This window comes from Poecilia formosa, unplaced genomic scaffold, assembly GCF_000485575.1.
Source record: "Poecilia formosa unplaced genomic scaffold, Poecilia_formosa-5.1.2 Scaffold596, whole genome shotgun sequence".
Taxonomy (NCBI): Eukaryota; Metazoa; Chordata; class Actinopteri; order Cyprinodontiformes; family Poeciliidae; genus Poecilia; species Poecilia formosa.
This window is the reverse complement of record NW_006800535.1, coordinates 43,585-62,915: the sequence shown is the minus strand read 5'-3', so window position 1 is coordinate 62,915 and position 19,331 is coordinate 43,585. Positions and strand designations below refer to the sequence as shown.

The following is a 19,331-nucleotide window of genomic DNA, read 5'->3' as shown; positions in this document are numbered from 1 at the left end:
CTCCTGTTTTGCGTCCTGTTACTACGATTGGTGAAACCCATGGCGATGCATCAATGCGTTCAATGACTCCAGCTTTCAGGAGGCGGTTCAGTTCAGCTGAAACTGGAGCTCTCACCGCAAAGGGAAGGCGTCTAAGCTTTTGTCGTACTGGTTTAACTGTAGGATCCAGTCTTACTTTATGAACGAATGATTTCACACAGCCTATATCAGCAGCAGCAGCAGAGGCAAGTGATGCAGGTGATGCATCTGTTGTCATCACGGGAGCAGCAGGAGCAGTGCATGGTGGCAAAACAGCGTTTCCAGTGATGCAAATGTGCAGTGCTTCCATCAAGTTTTGGCCAAGAAGAGGAGTTCCCTGTTTTACAACAAAAAGAGTAGCTGGTGCAGTAGTAGTTCCTCTACTTGCTTCAACTTGTAAACATCCTAGAACAGGAATTGTTTTCTTAGTATAAGTAACTAAGCGGAGGTCAGGGGGACGTAGCGGTGTTCCACTGAAATGTTCTTTGTAGGTTTGCTGCGGCAGTATGGAAACTGCAGAGCCTGTATCAACAGTGAGTCAAAGAGTCTTGGTAGGTGAAGTTGTGGTGCTTAATTCAATGTCACACTGTAGGGTTTTTGATGCATGCAAAGTGTCTCAAGTACAGTACAGTCAGATTTGGTAGCTGCACTTCACGGACCCGTCTTGTCTTAGATGAGCAGCAGACACGGGCAAAGTGACCAACTTTTTGTCAGAGATTACATGTAGCTTTAGCAGCTGGGCATTGGCAGAAATTAGCCAGGTGTTTGTTTGAACCACACCTAAAACAACTTTTAGCAGAAGTCGATGTAGCAGAAGGTGCCTTGGTAGGTCGAAGAACAGAATTGTTATTCTTCGTAGCTGAGTATGAACGAGACTGTATGGCTTGGACATGGCCATCGCTATTAGCTGTTAACGCTTTAGCTTGGTAAGCTGCCGATTCCATTTGTGCTGCAAGAGTAACAGCTTTATCTAGAGTCAAATCAGGTTCAAGTAGGAGTCTCTCTCTTATTCTGGAGTTGAAGATGTGTTCGACCAACTGATCACGGATCATTTCTTCGGTCTTATCATCAAAGTCACATTTAGAAGCAAGGTCACGTAGAGCAGTCACGTACTGCTCAACAGTCTCATGTGGTGATTGTGTTCGCTTTCTGAAAGCATGCCTCTCTACAACAATGTTGACTTTCGGTGTGAAGTGTTTTTCTAGAGCATCAACAGCAGAAGAAAATGTGTCACCTGTGTTCGTTAATGAGTAGAACGTTCGTTGTCCTTCGGCTCCTAAGCAGTGTAATAAAGTCGCTCTTTTTCGGGCGTCAGGCCAAGCATTCCCTGTTGCATTAATCACGAGCAAGTAATTGTTGAACATACGCATCCACATGTTGAATGGTAGAGCAGGTTCTCCAGGGCAAGGCAAAAACAACGGCGGCGGGTGGACGTTAGCAGCCATGCTAATTCAGCAGGTAGAAAAACTTCAGCAGAAGAAAAAAAACACACGCAGGATCTCTCGTTGCCAATTTGTAATGGTGTAAGAACAAGACACGTTCTTGAATACCTGTACCTTTATTTAACGCAGCACATCAAGTCCAACTAACCGAACGAGCACAACGCCATTGTTCTTAACATTCTCACTTACTCATCCTGCCGTTTCTCACCCACGCCTACCAGCGGCTCCACCTAGTGGCATGGAGTAGTATTACACAACACAACAGTTTACAAGCCCAGTTGACTAATTTTAAAATCAGGCATTAATCAATGCTTTACTAGAATCTACCAGTGACGCATGTGGCTAGAGTCAGCGAAAAGTTCTGACTGAATGAAAATCGTTATAACCTATTTATGTCACATTAATGAACAGCTGAAAAGTTACCCGGTTTATCAACTGCGGTAGCAATTTGGCTCCAACTCCTCCCCTTGTCATTTCTATGTCCTTTGCACGAAATGTTGAATAAATATTAATGTTGTTTCCACATATCATCTCCAACGTCCGCTGGACTTCGGGTTGCACCGTGTCAGCTGTTTGGAATTCTCCTCTGTAATTTCCCCTCAGAAAGCATGGAGGAGTATCTGCGCTTTCTGATTGGCTACCTGTCACATTCAGGCTGCATTAAGCTCCCAGTCAGGGAAACCTCCCGATTTAGATTGGAGTGGCCACGACTATCTACCGTAACACACCACACACTGCAGGAGATCAGTAAGGAAATCGCCAGCGACAATCGTAATTACAATCGTAATTGTCGTCAGGGGAAAATAGGGATAAAAAAAATCGTGTAGTATGAACTACTGCATTAGGTAGTCGGATGTGCCCATCTTATCCATTTAAATTTAGTGATTACTGAAGGGCAATATAGTATACAAACTTCATAATCTACACTCTTTTGGTTGAATGCAGTATTTATTTCCACTTTGGCTTTATGTTTAGTTTTTATTCAAGTTCGTTTTTTTGTTAATGGAGACTGGGAATCCATTTTATTTTTGGTTGTTTTGTTTATTTAGTTTATCAGCTCCAGTGTCATGTGTTCTTTTGAAAATAAAGTGCATCTATCTATGGCAGGAAACCGCATGCATTATTAGTCATTTCCATTAAATCAATGTCAAAAGGTCTTGAAACAATATTGTTTATCGCAATAATTTTTTAAACAATTAAATCGTCCAGCAAAATTTGTTATCGTGACAGGCCTACTCCCTGGTGGTAGTAACCTTAGGCATGTCAATATACTTCTTAGGCCATCTAATGAGCCATCATTTGATCCAGGTGCATTAAACTGGGGAGAGAACTGAAACATGCAGGATGCCGGCCCTCAAGGACCGACTCTGGGAACCACTGTCTTAGGGGCTTTACTATTTGCCTGTGTTGGATCACCAGGAAACATCTCTAGGTGGTGCCAGTTTTGAACAGTTTGAGCCAGTTTCTTTGTTCCATTTGTCCATTGTAGTTAAACGACAAATTATCCCTGCTCTTTTATTTAAAGATATTTTTCTTGCCATTGGGCCATACACCCTCACCTTGATAAATATCTCTCTTTTGACTGGACATGTCCCTGCTGCTTTCAAACATGCCATGGTACACCCATTATTAAAAAAAAACTGAACTTAGACCATGGTATTCTTGCTAATTTTAGACCTATTTCTAAACTACCGTTTTTTTTAACAAAAGTTTTAGAGAAGATTGTTTTTACTCAGCTGCAGTCTTTTCTAACAAATCATGATATATCTGAGAAATTCCAAATTGGTTTTAAATGTGGACACAGTACAGAAATCACCTTGCTTAGTGTATTTGGTAACACTTTATTTGAAGGGGGGTGAATAAGACTGTCATGACACTTTCATAAACATGACATAACACCTGTCAAGAACATGAATAAGCCTTCATTAATATTTATGACTGTTGTCATAAAGTGTCATTCGGTAAATTACGACACTTTTAATACAAAGTTGACATTGTGGTTTTATTGTAATTAGATTTAAGTTCAGCATTCGATACCATTAACATCCTTTTATTTCGATTGAAGCACTGCGTTTCTCTTAAGGTAATTTTTTTTTTATATAGCACATTTTCAGCAACAAGGCAATTCAAAGTGCTTAAGGGTACAGTTCTAGGCTGTGTTCACACTGCAGTCTGAAGTGACCCAATTCCGATTTTTTGTCAAATCAGATTTTTTTTGACAGGGCCATTCACACTGCCACACATATGGGACCTGTATGTGTTCTGCAGTCTGACCGGGCAAACAACCTGAAAGTGTCCCGCATGCGCCGAGGGCGCAATAGCGTCAGCGTTCTCAGGCTGCGTTCACACCGCAGCCTGAAGTGACTCAATTCCAATTTTTTTTAACGTAATACAACCTGTATCCGATCTTTTCATGACGGTCTGAACAGCACAGGTCAGATTTTTTCGAATGTGACCCATATCTGACATGTATCCAATTCAAATGCGACCTAACGTTCAGGTCGCATTCATCCGAACTGAACGTCACTGATTCTCAACAAATCTCACTATTCCGCTTACGCGCATCAGCGTAAGCGGGAAGTGGACAACAACTTCAAATATGTAAGCTATGCTCCACCGTTAGCAACCATGTTTACTTCGGCAAACACTGAGGATTTATTCTTTTTATGGCAGTTGGCAGAACACTGAGAACGCCGACGCTATTTCACCCTCTGTGGGACACTTTCAGGTCGTTTGCCTGTTCACACTGCAGAACAGATACAGGTCGCATATGTTTGGTAGTGGGAACGGCCCCAGCAAAAAAAAAAATCCAATCTGACAAAAAATCGGAATTGTGTCACTTCAGGCTGCAGTGTGAATGCAGCCTCAGTGTTCTGCCAACCGCCATAAAAAGAAGTCCTCAGTGTTTAGTGTTTGCAGAAGTAAACATGGATGCTAACGGTGGAGCATAGCTTACATATTTGAAGTTGTTGTCCGACTGGAGCCAGCACATTAACAACTTAATCCTCATTATAGGTTGTTGTTATTTTTCCTGCTTGCGCATATGAGGACGCAGAACAGTGACATTTGTCCAGCATCAGTGACGTTCAGTTCTGATGAATGCGACCTGGACGTTAGGTCGCATTTGAATTGGATACATATCAGATATGGGTCGCATTCGAAAAGAATCCAACCTGTGCTGTTCAGACTGTCATTAAAAGATCAAATACAGGTCGCATTACGTCAAAAAAAATCGGAATTGGGTCACTTCAGGCTGCAGTGTGAAGGCAGCCCAAGATTGGTTCTCATCGTCTTTGAGAGACCGAAGTTTTTCTGTTCATCTTGATCACTGTTCCTCAGTGGCAGCACCCCTAAATTATGGAGTACCTCAAGGTTCAATTTCAGGCCCTATTTTATTTATTTTGCATTTGCTGCCTCTTGCTCATATCTTTAAGAAATGTAGTATCTCTTTTCACTGCTTTGCTGATGAGCAGATATACATGCCCCTCAAGAAACTACTTCAGGATGATTCCCTACAGTCTTTAACAGATTGCTTAACAGAAGTTAGCCAGTGGATGAACCAAAAATTTCTTCACTTAAATCAAAATAAAACTCAAATTATTGTGTTTGCAGAAAAGAGCCTCATTAGTAACAAAATTATTTGTTCCCTTGTTCCTTTTTATCAGTCTTCTATTAGGAATCTTGGTGTTATTTTTGACATTTGTGAGCAGGTGAGCTTATCCAAACAAGTCACCTGCTTGGATAAGCAGGTGAGCTCTGTGCCTTCTTGCAAAGGTTAATTCTAGCTTCTGTCTTAAAGACTTTGAGAAACATATCCATGCCTTCATCACTAGATGTTCAGACTACTGCAACTCATTATTCAAAATGCCACAGCTAGACTTTTAACTGGAACCTGGAAACAAGAGCACATAACACCAGTATTGGCTTCTCTGCACTGGCTGCCAGTTTCCTATCGGATTGATGTTAAAATTCTTTTATCGGTTTTTAAAACTTTACATGGCCTAGCTCCGGTATACCTTCAAGACCTTCTTCATAGCCATTCCGTCTCTAGAACACTTCGGTCAAATAATACATTTCTCTTACATATTCCTAGAACCAGACTGAAAAGCAGAGGAGACCATGCTTTCGCCATCACTACTCCTACTCTGTGGAACAACGTACCTTTTAACATTAGATCTGCTCAAAGTCTGAACATTTTAAATCACTTCTTAAAACTCATTTTTATTCTTTAGCTTTCCTGACATTGTAATTTACTTGCCCTGTCTGTTTTACTTTGTGTTTTATTCTTATGCATTTCATCTTATGAATACCAGTGTTGTGGTACTTGAAGTTGGTCTTGGTCTCGAGACCGGTCTTAAGACCATTTTTTGATGGTCTCGGTCTCGTCTTGGACTCGACCGCATTTGGTCTCGGTCTTGGGCTCTGAGGACTCGGCATTTTATTTCAAGACCAGTCGAGACCGCAACTGTGAAAATACCACTAAACGTACAGCATACTGTCCAGTTTATTTGTTAACATCTTTGTTGTCAGTGGATGCAAAACGCACCGATTAAAATCCAAGCAATAACGTGTTTCCGTTACTCTCCCTCCCCCTCCCCCTCCCCACCCCACCTTCCACTCGCGCGCGGCGCTCCAGGACATGCGCAATGGTTTTCTCTCAGCGGCAGAAAATGTTTGTCTAATCGTCAGTAACAGCGCTGCAAAAATAGTAAGAAATCCGATGGCCACAGCTAACTCAACATCGCTTCGCCTTCACAGACGGTGGGGACGTCTAACTTTTTTCGTCACTTAGAAAGGTAGCTCAAAGAAGGTAAGCTCCGTTAACATGATGTTAGCAAAGTTAGCTGCAGAGACGCATAAGAATTTGTGATGAAAAAAAGTCACTCACTGTGCTGAATTATTGTGCGGAGGTGTTGACTGACTTGTCGCATATATGGGACAATGCTATGTCCAAAAGTCTGCAATATAGTGAGGTGACATTCAGAAACAGTCGATTCTTCTCCACGGCTCTTTACTTATTAGATAGGACTGGAGTGTCACTCACTGAGAGCCGTTGTTCTATCAGATTACCATATGCTGTCAGAATAGTATACATGCAGTGAGTACCATGCCTGCGCATGCGCATTAAAAAGTCCGACCGTCAGAGGAGTTGTCAGTTCACCATACGCAGCAAGTTATGACGAAAATAAGTCATTAAATTGTTTTCAATGATAACTATATAGATGTACATGTGTTGTCATGGTTTCAAAGTGTATTTAAAGCAGGGTCTGGCTGCAGCTAGAGTCAACTACAACACACACCCATGTAAAACTCACTTAACCGCTAAGTCAGGATGCCATACAACTGTTAATAACAAAGTGTATGACGATCTACATCATGATTCTACGTTGTTGATTAAATTAAATCTTATGGTAATGATGTGTCTGACAGATGTAGCCAGTGTTCTATCAGATAGCCATACGCTGTCAGAATAGCATACATGCAGAGTATATTGGTAATATTGGTAAAATGTATTAAGTATTTAATATCTAGGTGTTTTTATGGGAATATGGATCTTTCAGATTATTTTGAAAAGCAATTTTGATCATATTTTACATTTTATTGTGTCATGTAGCGCGGGCTGCTGGTCTTGGTCTTGACTCTGTCTCGACTTCCCTCGGTCTTGGTCTTGACTTGGTCTCGGACCCTAAAAGTCTTGGTCTTGTCTCGGTCTCGATACACTCTGGTCTTGGTCTTGTCTTGGTCTCGGGTTAGGTGGTCTTGAACACAACACTGATGAATACTGTAGAGCACTTTGGTGCAGTTAATATCTGTTTTTAAAGTGCTTTATAAATAAAATTGACATCGACCCACAAATATATAAGCTAGTATAAATACCTGGAAGGGTGCCACTACATGTCCAAATATCCATGGCAACACTCCCTGCTTACAGTAACAAAAGTAGTTTTAATAATAATAACATTATTATATTGTCATAATACTATTAGTTTATATTGTGCTTGTGTGCATGAATGAAAATGAAATATTTTATGTAAAGCACTGTCTGATGTCATTTCATTACAGTAGTTTGAAATGTTTCCAGATTCCATGGAGTCACTGCCTTGCAGAATTCACTCTTCTTGGAACTTTTCATACCACGTTCATTTTTAAACATGCCATCTTGTGTGTACACACATGAGGCCCCAGGACACGTCTGACTACACTGAAGCTTCAGCAGCTGAGATGGAGAGACTCCACATGGAACAACTGCTGCCTGGGTTCTTAACCAGTCACAGCTTTAAGGGTGAGAAGCAATGAGAAAGTCACTGTTGAAACAAACTCGGATCAAGACTGGACTAAAGATTACAATACTTTTGTATGGCTTATGTCTCATATTTTTATTTTTTAAATGTTTTATAACTATTCATAAGCCTGGTTTTTTGGTGTCCCCCTGGCAACTTGGTGCCATACATGTTTTGTGTGATGCATGTGGGCAGAACAATGGCACTGGAACTATGTCTTCAGAGAACATTTATTTTCCAGCAAGGCAACGACCCAAAGCATCCATCTAGAGCTACACAAAGATGACAACAAGGTGAAGGTTCTGGAGTGGCCCAGTCAAAGCCAAGACTTTTTAATCCCATAGAGAATTTGTGGAAGGACTTGAACAGGGCTGTTCACAGCTGATCTCCCCCAACCCGACAGAGCTGGAACAGTTTAACAGGAAGAATGGAGAAAAACTCCAGCTGCAAATGAGCAGCTGACTCAGAGGGATCCACTCTGACTCCCTGCTGGGACGGCAGCCAGATAAACATTCACTAAATACTGATGTTCACAATCACTGATGTTAAATATTTTTTACTTACCGTATTTTCCGCACTATAAGGCGCACCAGATTATAAGGCGCACTTTCAATGAATGGCCTATTTTAAAACGTTTTTCATATATAAGGCCCACCGCATTATAAGGCGCATAGAAGAGACGCTACAGTAGAGGCTGGAGTTACGTTATGCATCCACTAGATGGAGCTGCAGTAAAAGATGAATGTCTAAAGCCACTTTGTTGACATAAAGAATGTCAACAAAACAGTCCGACTCCGGTCAGCCAGGAGAGCCTTCCGCGACTGGGCCAGGGCGTATCCGGACGATTGTCACCCTTCTCCGTTTGCGCACAGCATGTTGGTGGAGAACGTGGTGCTAAATGACCTGCAGACAACCTGATTCTAGATGGCCGGTAAGTAGATAGGTCAGTCAAACTTTATTAACAAACCAGCGTTCTGACAATTATCCCAGCATGTACCACGAGCTGCTTCTTCTACGGGCGAAAATGAAGTCGGCGGCTGCTTACCGTAGTTGCTAGACCTGTTGTGGCTCCGGATTATAAGGCGCACTGTCGGCTTTTGAGGAATTGAAGGTTTTTAGGTATGCCTTATAGTGCGGAAAATGTCATTTTGTAGAAATCAGTTTTCACTTTAACAGTAAAATAATTTTTTGTCAAAATAAATTTTGTTGATCAGGATTAAGTTCTAAAAGTAATAAAAGGGGGTGAATACTTTTTGCAAGCACCGTAGAGCTCAGACTATATGGCCCTTAAGTTCCTCTAAGACTTGAAATAGCATAGATGGTGTGTTGTACTTTAGCCAGGAGACTCCATGAGACATTAGCTGTGTTTCCATTACAAATGTGCACAAAATTTTGTTAATATTCCATTAGTGTCAAAAAACAAAAAAAAACAATTGTGTTTCCATTAAACAAGAAACGTAATTAAAAATCACATGTGAATAAATTTGTTCACACAATGTGTCAATAAAAACCATGCTGCACCATCATCCTCCTACTACTTTCTGTTTTCTTCATGTTTTGTGCCAGTGGGAACATCCGATTGTTGATCATGTGATTCATATGATGCAAAAAAAAAAGGTGTTTCCACTGCAGATTTGTGAAATTGACTAATTTTGATATGGCCAAAACACGCAGCTACAGTAAGTGTGTTCAAGTTTTGTTAGATCTCAAAATTGATTTAGTCATTTTTACCCCCAATTTTTTCTCTGCCGACAAGTAAATAAAGTTCATGAACAAAAGTAATGTTAATTGTACCACAAATTTTCCAATTATGGATTTTAACAATTGCAGTATGAGTCACTCTTACACATATCCAAAGTAGTACTGGTAGGATCCAGCAATCTTGAGCTCTAGGGAGCAGTACTTATCAGAGTCATCCTCCCTTCCTGTTGGGTAGTTCCAGGCTAAAACACGGAAGTTGTTTCGAATGAACTTCTGTCCATCAAGTGGGTAGTCGGTGTGAACTATAACTCTCCTTCCTTGGAGGCTTGGACCCAGGCGGAACTGGAGCTCAAAACCTGAGGAGACACAACAGCTTTCCATTTATTATGCAGCATTGTGGGAAGCTAAACCTAAGAACAAACCAGCACAGAACTTTTGTAGATCTTGTCTTAGTCTTTATCTTTCCGTTTTAACCATGTCATGCAGTTTGGACAAAATGTATTATTTAAATTTGCGTGGAAAAATTCCACAATCATACATAGCACACACAACTTTTCCTGTCAAATGTTGCTTAACTTCTTGCATGAGAACTACAAGTGAAAAACAAAACAAAACAAACAAAAAGCAATACACAGGCCCCCTACATATCCCCTCCCTCAAATAGAAGCCTGTTTAATCTCACTCCTGATACAGGAGAATCTCACAGCTCTGAAACAGGCACACACTGGATGTCTGCAGCCATTTTGGCCCTTCACAGTTTAGTCTATATATAGTTGAGATTTACAGCCAGCTCACAAATGCCTACCAGGTTCAGATAGCTGTAAATGTCAAGAGGCACACTTTTCTGGCGCCTCTTGAAGATGTGCTGCCAGCATGCAGCACATTTTTTTTTTCACTGAAAAAAGATGTGCCTGAATATATTCCATGGATTCAGGGTACAGCATACTGCCTCAGGAAAGTGGCCTTTTTCCACCTTATAAACTTGGAATCCAAGCTATTTTAGATCGTTTGAATGTTCAGAAAGCATGAAACATTTAATATACACACAAGTAGGGCTGAAACGATTCCTCGAGTGATTCGAGTGCCTCGATTATTAAAATTCCTCGAGGAAAATTTATCTGCCTCGAAGCTTTGTTAAGTTATATTTTATTATTTAGTGCACGGTGTTTTGGCTGGGTTATTACTTGAATTGCGCAGTGCTCTCACTTCCACCCGAGTTGTTGATGACAGATAAGTGTTAGCAGCATAATGTCCAGTTTTCAAGTTTGGCCTGGTAGGATTTTATTGATTCATGATAATGTCTGGGTCTTTGTTGTTTTTCGGGGAACCAATAAGCATTCTTAAAATGACTGGTGCGATGCTTTTCTCCTCGCGGAGCTGCTGCTTGGTGGCTGGTTCAGAGCAAACGGCGAGGAAGAGCACTGCAGGTGTATTTATACAGGTGAGTGGATAGAAAGAACACGTCGGGGCGGGTGCGCATTATTTGATTAGCATAAGTGTATTTTACGGACAAACCCGAAAATTGGTGGCGTAGCACATTGTGACATTATATACCTGGTAGATGTTTCTGTGTGTGACGAACAAAGGTGTCAAATCCCATCGCTAACATGAACACAAAAGCTATAAATGTCTGGGCAAGGTCAGAGTTCATCTATTAAATTGAATGAAGATGAATGCATAAACGAAAAGCTGGAGTATTGACATTTATTTATATCAGCGTATTTGTGAGCCTGCCTCTATTATTAAATTGAATATAATTTCAGATTTTTGTAAAACTTTTTTTAGAAAGTGAGCTATTATTGTTACAGGTTAATTTTCTAAACTACAGAAAAGTTATTGTTAGGGAATCTCAAATGTGAAAAATTGGATTCATGTTGATATGCAATGGTACTGCTTTTATGTTAGATTTATCAATGTTTTATTTTATCTTGTTTTTTTTATCCGATTACTCGATCAAAGGGAATATGAAGATGAAATATTGCCCAAGAAAATTAAGTAAGTAATTTTTGTGTTACTATTTTCTCCAGGTAAGTGCGGAAGGGGGAGCAGGAATCAACATTCACCAGCTGAGTTAATAAGTTACGTTTTACACAACTAAAAACTGGTGTTAAATCTATTTATAATAAACTTCTTGCAAACATCAATAAACCAGAGTATCTGGTTGGAAATAATTTAGAATGCTCATCAAGTGAAAAGATACACTCATGTGCCTAAAACTATACATTAAGTGATGCATTCTGAATAACAGTGGCAGTCTGTCTGAATTTCTGCCAAACAAATATTTGATCAGAATAATTTTGTTCAGCTTTAGTTATTAAGTTACTTGTGTTAAGAAATAATTGTATTGCACTTCATAACAACCAGTCATGTTAACTAGACATTTGTCTGCCAGTCTACCATTCTGACAGTGTGCAGAAAGGGGCATTTTTGGAAAGGTATTTAAATAAATGCTGAATTATGATGACATTGTTTTTTTGTTTTTGTTCTTTTTTTAAGTTACCACAATGAATTGAGTCATCACAGACTATGAGAATGTCCAGAAGAGATTCACCAAGTTTAAATTCATGAAAAGGCTTTCGCCATGATCAACTATTGCAAGAACAGCTGTAATTTCTGAGCATTTCTGGACACCTTCAAAGAGTTGCTTCCAGGAAATGAAGACAAGAAGAAATGTTTTCAGAGCATTACAGGAAGACTATTACGAAGGAGATGGCTGACATAATCAAAGCAAAAGATGTTACTGTTGAAAGAACCTATTTTCTTAAGTTAAAGAATAAGTAATTCTGTTTTAGTTTTTCAATCAGTATTTCAGAGTAATAACATACTGACCAGACGTTAAACCCTCTGTTTGAAGAACAAGTTATCTTTTGTTTTATTCCAAGGGTTTGTTCTACAGTTATGATGGTAGTTATAAGTAGTCCAGTGTGTTTCACTTCACTTGAGGTAAGACGTAATATCAGTGACTCTGTTAGCATTGCATTTGACACTTTAATAACACCTTTATAATTGTTGCTACTAGTTTCACTTTACTTGAATTAATATTAATGACACTGTAATAACACTTAATGACATCTTCATAACTGTTACTTGTTTCACTTTATTTGAGGTAAGAGTTAATATTAATGACACTGTAATAACACTTAATGACATCTCATAACTGTTGCTACTTGTTTCACTTTACTTGAGGTAAAACTTAATATCAATGACACTTAATGACATCATAGCTGTTGCTACTCGTTTCACTTTACTTAATGACACTGTAATAACACTTAATGACAGTCATAACTGGTGCTACTTGTTCCACTTTACTTGATGTAAAATAAATTGTTATTGACTCTGTTATTAAATCATTTGAAAGTGTAATAAAGATTAATGAAATCTTTATTGTTGGTCCTACTTGTTTCGATTTATTTCAGGTAGTGGGAATATGAATTGCTGTTTTGTTAAAGCTTTCGATAGTGTAATAACAATTAAATCATGACATATTTATGACATATGATTCTTGGTTAATGTCAAGTTGTCATAAAGATAATTTTGTTTAGGTTAATGTCAAGTTGTCATAGCAAAGACATTTTGAATAATGTCAACTTTATATTAAAAGTGTCATGATTTACCAAATGACACTTTGACAACAGTCATAAATATTCATTTAGACTTACTCATGTTCATGACAGGTGTTAGGTCATGTTTATGACAGTGTCATGTCAGTCTTATTCACACCACTTCAAATAAAGTGTTTCCAAAATTACTAAAGGAATATATGTATGCACCTGCAACCTCTGCTCCATCAGAAAGGGTTTTAATAGCAGAATTTGAGATGAATGGGAAAACTAGATTCATTTTTCAACATATTTAAAATGTATAATAGTCCTGAATTGTAAAGCAGCTGCTATTTTCTTGTTAAAATGAACATCTTTCAGAGATAAGTAAGATCAATAAGTAAATTGGTTAAGTGATTGAAATCAATTTATCATTACATTTTAATAAAATACAAATTCTATTAATGCTGATAACTGCGTTTAACACTTCTTGGAAAGTGACATCCTTGAAAACTACATAACATACACAGGCCTGTCGCGATAAACAAAACAATCGCACTATAAACTAAAATTATCGACCTCATTTTAATTTATCGGCTTCATCATTTCTTTCCATCTTTTTCTCTTTCTATTGATGACACTGAATGAAAAAAGGCTCAACTCAGGTGTCCTCCACTAACTCCTCCCTTCCTCATTTCCTTAGTGTAATGCTCAGGTCACACTGCACAATTTTAGAATTGTCGGCTGATCATCTGCCCATTTTCAAAACATGAGACGCACTAGCCAACAAAAAAATCATAAGCATAACGGGTTCGATCGGGTTCAATCGTGCTGGGTGTGGTATCCAGCCACACGGCAAGAGCAACACACCACACACGAACCGATTTCTCTCCCCGACATTCAGATTTCAGACAGAAAATCCCGTAAAACCCCACTATATCAGATGTGAATTTAAAGTAAACGAAAGTGGCTGAACGAATTGCCTTATCTTTATAACCTATTTATGTCACGTTAACGATGAACAGCTGAAAAGTTACCGGGTTTATCAACTGCGGTGGCAATTTCACTCCGACTCCTCTCCTTGTCATTTCTGTGGATATTCCTCTCAAGAAATGTTGAATAAACATTAATTTTGTTTCCAGATATCATCTCCGATGTCCAATGGACTCTCGTTGCGCCATGTCAGCTGTTTGGGATTCCCCTTTGTGTTTTCCCTTCAGAAAGCGCGGAATCCTCCACGATTTCTCATTGGCTACCGGTCACATTCAACGTCGGAGCATTCTCGCTCCGAGTCAGGGAAAACCCCACATGCTGCAGCGATAAACTGGCCAAGACAATCTAACATGTTGAATATGCCTGATTTAGATCAGAGCTGCCACAAGGTTTTACAAACCGGACCCGATCAGTTGTAACACACCACACTACACTACAGGATGATCGGTTACGATCGTTGGACGTTCTAAGATTGTCATAAGGGGATATTCGGGATAAAAAAATGTGTAGTGTGAACTGGGCTTAACGCAGGAGTGAACTATTGCAATTGGATCAGGTAGTCGGATATGCTCATCTTCTTTATCTAAAGCTAATGATTATTGAAGGGCAGTATAGAATACAGACTTTATAAACTGTACTCTTTTGGACGAAGCTGAAGTTGGTTTCCAATTCTAGCTTCCGATTAGGGCGATTTCACCAAATTTTTCACTACCATCCGCATCTTTAATTGACTCTAGTTTAAAAACCACTACACCTAGACACTTCAAACCTGGACTAGATTATTCTCCTCTTCAAGAAGAATCTTTATAACCATGTTTGGGATTTGTGAAACATTTTTCTGACTTGTGAAACTTCAATAAAGGTTGATTTTACCAATGTTATTGCATCTGGATCACACTAGAACTGTGCTAATTAAAAAAAACTACTACACCTAGACACTTCAAACTTGCACTCAATTATTCTGCTCTAATAGCAGAATATTTAGAACCATGTTTGGAATTTGCAAAACCTTTTTCTGATTTGTGAAACTTCAATAAAGGTTTATTTCAGACGAGGGTTTTTAATCTTGGTCACATGAGAGCTGCTCCAGCTCCAAAACTACAACACCTAGACACTTCAAACCTGAACTATATTACTCTGCTCTAATAGCAGAATATTTAAATCCATGTTTGGGATTTGTGAAACCTTTATGCGATTTGTAAAATTTCACTAAAGATCAGATTACTATTCACACTTGTTCCATCCAGTTTTTTTCAAATTCAATTCTAATTCAAAACCACTTTATTAATCCCAATGGGAAATTAAATGTTGGTGTAACTCATTAATTCTTCAAAGAGCTATTGTAGATGGTGATGGCTGTTGAAAGGAAAGATCTTCTATAGCGGTCTGTTTAAGTGAAGTTTCACAAATGAGAGGTTTCAGAAATCCCAAACATGGTTTTAAATATTCTTTTATTACCATATTTTATGCACTATAAGGCGCACCGGATTATAAGGCGCACCTTCAACGAATGGCCTATTTTAAAACTTTTTTCATATATAAGGCATTATAAGGCGCATAGAATAGACACTACAGTAGAGGCTGGAGTTATGTTATGGAGCTGCACTAAAGTGAATGTCAACAAAACAGTCCGACTCTGGTCGGCGAGGAGAGCCTTCTGCGACATGCCCGGACGATGGTCATCCTTCTCCGTTTGCGCACAGCATGTTTGTGGAGAACGTGGTGCTAATTGACCTGCAGAAGACCTGATTCTAGACGGTCGGTAGGTAGATAAGTCAGTCAAACTTTATTAATAGATTACAAACCAACGTTCTGACAACTATCCCAGCATGCACCGCGCGCTTCTTCTTCTTCTACAGACAAAAATTAAGTCGGCGGCTGCTTACCATAGTTGCTAGACCTGTTGTGGCTCAATATCGGTCCATATATAAGGCGCACCGGATTATAAGGCGCACAATCGGCTTTTGAGGAAATTGAAGGTTTTTAGGTGCGCCTTATAGTGCGGAAAATACGGTAATTGAAAATAATCTGATCCAGGTTTGAAGTGTCTAGGTGTTGTAGATTTGGAATTAGAGCAGTGCTCGTGTAACCAAGATTAAAAAAAAAAGTGGTGAAATCGCCCTTTTTTAAAGTTTCACAAATCAGATAAAGGTTTCACAAATCACAAACTAGGTTCTAAATATTCGGCTATTAGAGCAGAATAATCTAGTCCAAGTTTGAAGAGTCTATGAGTTGTACTTTAGGAACTGGAGCAGTTCTAGTATGACCAGGTGCAAAAAAGTGGTGAAAATCGAACTTTATTGTTAATTATTATTTTTCCATCTAAAAGTTGCAGGAGACTGGGCCTCGAGGCCTGGAATTGCCCACCCCTGGGTTAAGGTCTGGACTTGGACTGGGCCATTCCAACACATGTTTTATGGGATCTCACTAAAGCTCATATGTGAGTCAAGGCAGTTGAGCGAATACTTTTGGCAATATAGTGTATGTGTGTTGATGTGGAGTTTTGCAAGAGCTTCTCTTTCTGTGTAAACACAAAAAGCAGATGCAGATCAGTTTTAATGGCAGAGAATGTAGGTACAGAATAGGATACATAGGTTAGTCATAACATCCCACATAAAATACTACTCAACGACATGCAAAATCTCAGTAACACTTTATTTGACAAAAGTGTTACCAAAATCTCTACATAAAAAAATTCCATAATTTTAAGAGTAATATGAAGCAAGAGAATAATTACCTTGTTCAAGTCTGAACAAAGTTCTCTCTAAATTATCTTTTTCGTTAAGCATGAGGACTCTGATTTGCTTTAGGTGCTGAGGCAGCATCATGGGAGTTCTCCTGAACTTTGAGGGAACCCTGGTCTCCTGTCAGGGGAGAAAAGCAACAAGTTACTTTATTAATGTACTCACTGGACTCCAACACAGCATATGTCTGAATAAACCATAAAGAGATGCTTTCTGTGACATGAGACAATTTCTAGTGAAGTGGAGAAATTTACTAGCATCGGATTTAATGAAAGAGATTACACTACACAAGTAACCTTTCCAGTTGCCCAAGGCTCTATTGAACAGGGAAGGAGGAACTGAAGGATCTTTGGTTAATTAGTTAAAAATAACTCGGGGATCTCACTAATTTAGTATACCAATGAAAGGCCCATGCAATTTAGTCAGTCAGTAAGTGAACTTATACTCCTCCCATCTATTGTTTACACCCACTTGTCCATGCAAGGCCGGGGTGGGCGTGTCTAACTGTGTGAGAGGTGGGTTAAACCTTGGACAGGTTACTAATCTATAACAGGACAAACAAACATGCACAACACACACACACACCTAAGCTCATTCTCCTGTGGGATACTAACCAATCATCCATATTGTTGATATACAATGCAGGGAATAAACTGTGGGAATAAACTGAATATATACCCACACAGACATCACACATGCACAGGGAGAAAATGCAAACTCCATGCAAAAAGACTCCGAGCTGACATCCCAAACCCAGGACCTTCCTTCTGCAGCCATGGAAACTCTCACTAAATGAATCAATTTGGATTCATTCATTAGCTGTAAACATGAATCCTTCAAATAAACAGAAATAAGCATTCTGCATCACTCTACCTAATAAAATGAGTCTGACTTTCAGAAGTTAATTACTGAAATAATTTAACAATATTTAAACCTTCTGAAATTATTATTACATTCTACCTGAAATGCACTTGTACATTTGTTTAAAAAAGTGATGTGAAGTTTTAATGTGACATCAGTAAAACTATTTGAAATTAACAATGTTGCCTATAGATCTTAGTTATCGACAGGCAACTAATATTTGATACAATGCATAGGACAAGATCTGCTCAGCTGCAACAACAAAGCTGAGCAGATCTCAGCTTTGTTGAGATCTGTTGTAATTGAAGCCTAATGGAAAGTACAAATGTTTTTGTACTTTCCATTAGGAAAGTACAAATATTAATTTGTACTTTAGATGCTAATAATGATGAGAGAACATCAAATTTTTTGTATAAATTAGTTTTTTTATTTGTAATGTCAAGAACATCGATTTTTTTCAGGGACAGGACAACTGTTACAAAACAATGAGGTTTGGAGAGAAAGCCTCAGCAAATCAACATAAAACATCCCAGTTGCAAAAAGAACTTACCAAAGAGACGGGCATTAGACAGATTACAATGAGGAGTTTCAAACTGAAGAAGAAACCTAAAAGCACATAGTCTACTGGTAAGATATTGGGTCACAACGTTTGAGCTTCTATGTTCAGCCAAGTATCGGACTGGTTATCAGTACCGGCTCGTTGCTAGTTTTACATTACTTGAATTGATAATGGGAATAAGCTAATGATAATAATAATGAGCCAGATTCATTTTCCATTAGCAAATCTGGCATGGTTCAGCCTGGTTGTTCTCAGATTTTTGTACCTACTTCAGTACTAGCAGGACCAAGCCAGGTACAGCAATGAAACCATTTGATTTGACAGCTGACCACATTACTTGACTGGCTTGTGATTTACATCATTGAAAACTCCAAACAACATTACACTTTAGCTGTGGATCACAGACTGCTATGAGAGAGCTGCTGAGGACAGAGGAGCAATACGAGTTTAATTTAATCAGTCCAAGGAACACATGCGTAGGGTTTTGGAATGACTGTGCTTTAACAGCGCTAGCAGCTTGCTGCTCTGAACAACAAACAGCAATAAAGGAGAGAGAAACAGAGCAGCTGTGGTCAGCTTCATGATGGAGCTGCAGTTTTGTGCCAATTTTATTTTTCATTTGGATTAAAATAATAAAGTTTATTATTGGTTTACACCAATTAATCGCACGATAAATGAAAATGATCAACCTCATTTGAATTTATTGGCTTTATCATTTCTTCCTGTCTTTTTCTCTTTCTATTGATGACAGTGAATGAATAAGGCTCAACTCCAGTGCTCTCCACTGACCCTCCCTTCCTTATTTCCTTAGTGTAATGCCCAGCTCACACTACACAATTTTAGAATTGTCGGCTGATTGTCGGCCCATTTTCAAAACCTGAGAGACACACTAGCCGACAAAAAATCGTAAATATAATGGGTTCGATCGGGTTCATTCGTGCCAGGTGTGGTGTGCAGCCACACACCACACACAAACCAATTTCTCTCCCCGACATTCAGATTTCAGACAGAAAATCCCATAAAAACCCACTATATCAAAAGGTCATAGGCGTAGGAAGTGGAGGGGGCGGGGGGGACATGTCCACCCTAATATTGGAGAGAGTCACATTTGTCCCCCTGAATAATTTCACTGCAGTTGCTTAGAATTTTAAAGTCTTCCACTCACATGCTTTTATTTTGAAGGCGCACAACAG

At 39.1% G+C, this 19,331-nt stretch overlaps 1 protein-coding gene and 1 long non-coding RNA gene across 4 annotated transcripts in view; both read right to left on the bottom strand.

The window, feature by feature from the left end:
* agla (amylo-alpha-1, 6-glucosidase, 4-alpha-glucanotransferase a) overlaps positions 1-19,331 on the bottom strand; it is a 161,399-nt gene that overhangs the window by 126,602 nt on the left and 15,466 nt on the right. The window lies entirely within an intron of this gene.
* On the bottom strand, positions 11,957-12,534 carry LOC107834364 (uncharacterized). Its single transcript, XR_001660158.1, has 2 exons — positions 12,505-12,534; positions 11,957-12,440 (listed from the first exon to the last, which is right to left on the bottom strand). It is a non-coding gene; the product is annotated as an uncharacterized LOC107834364 (long non-coding RNA).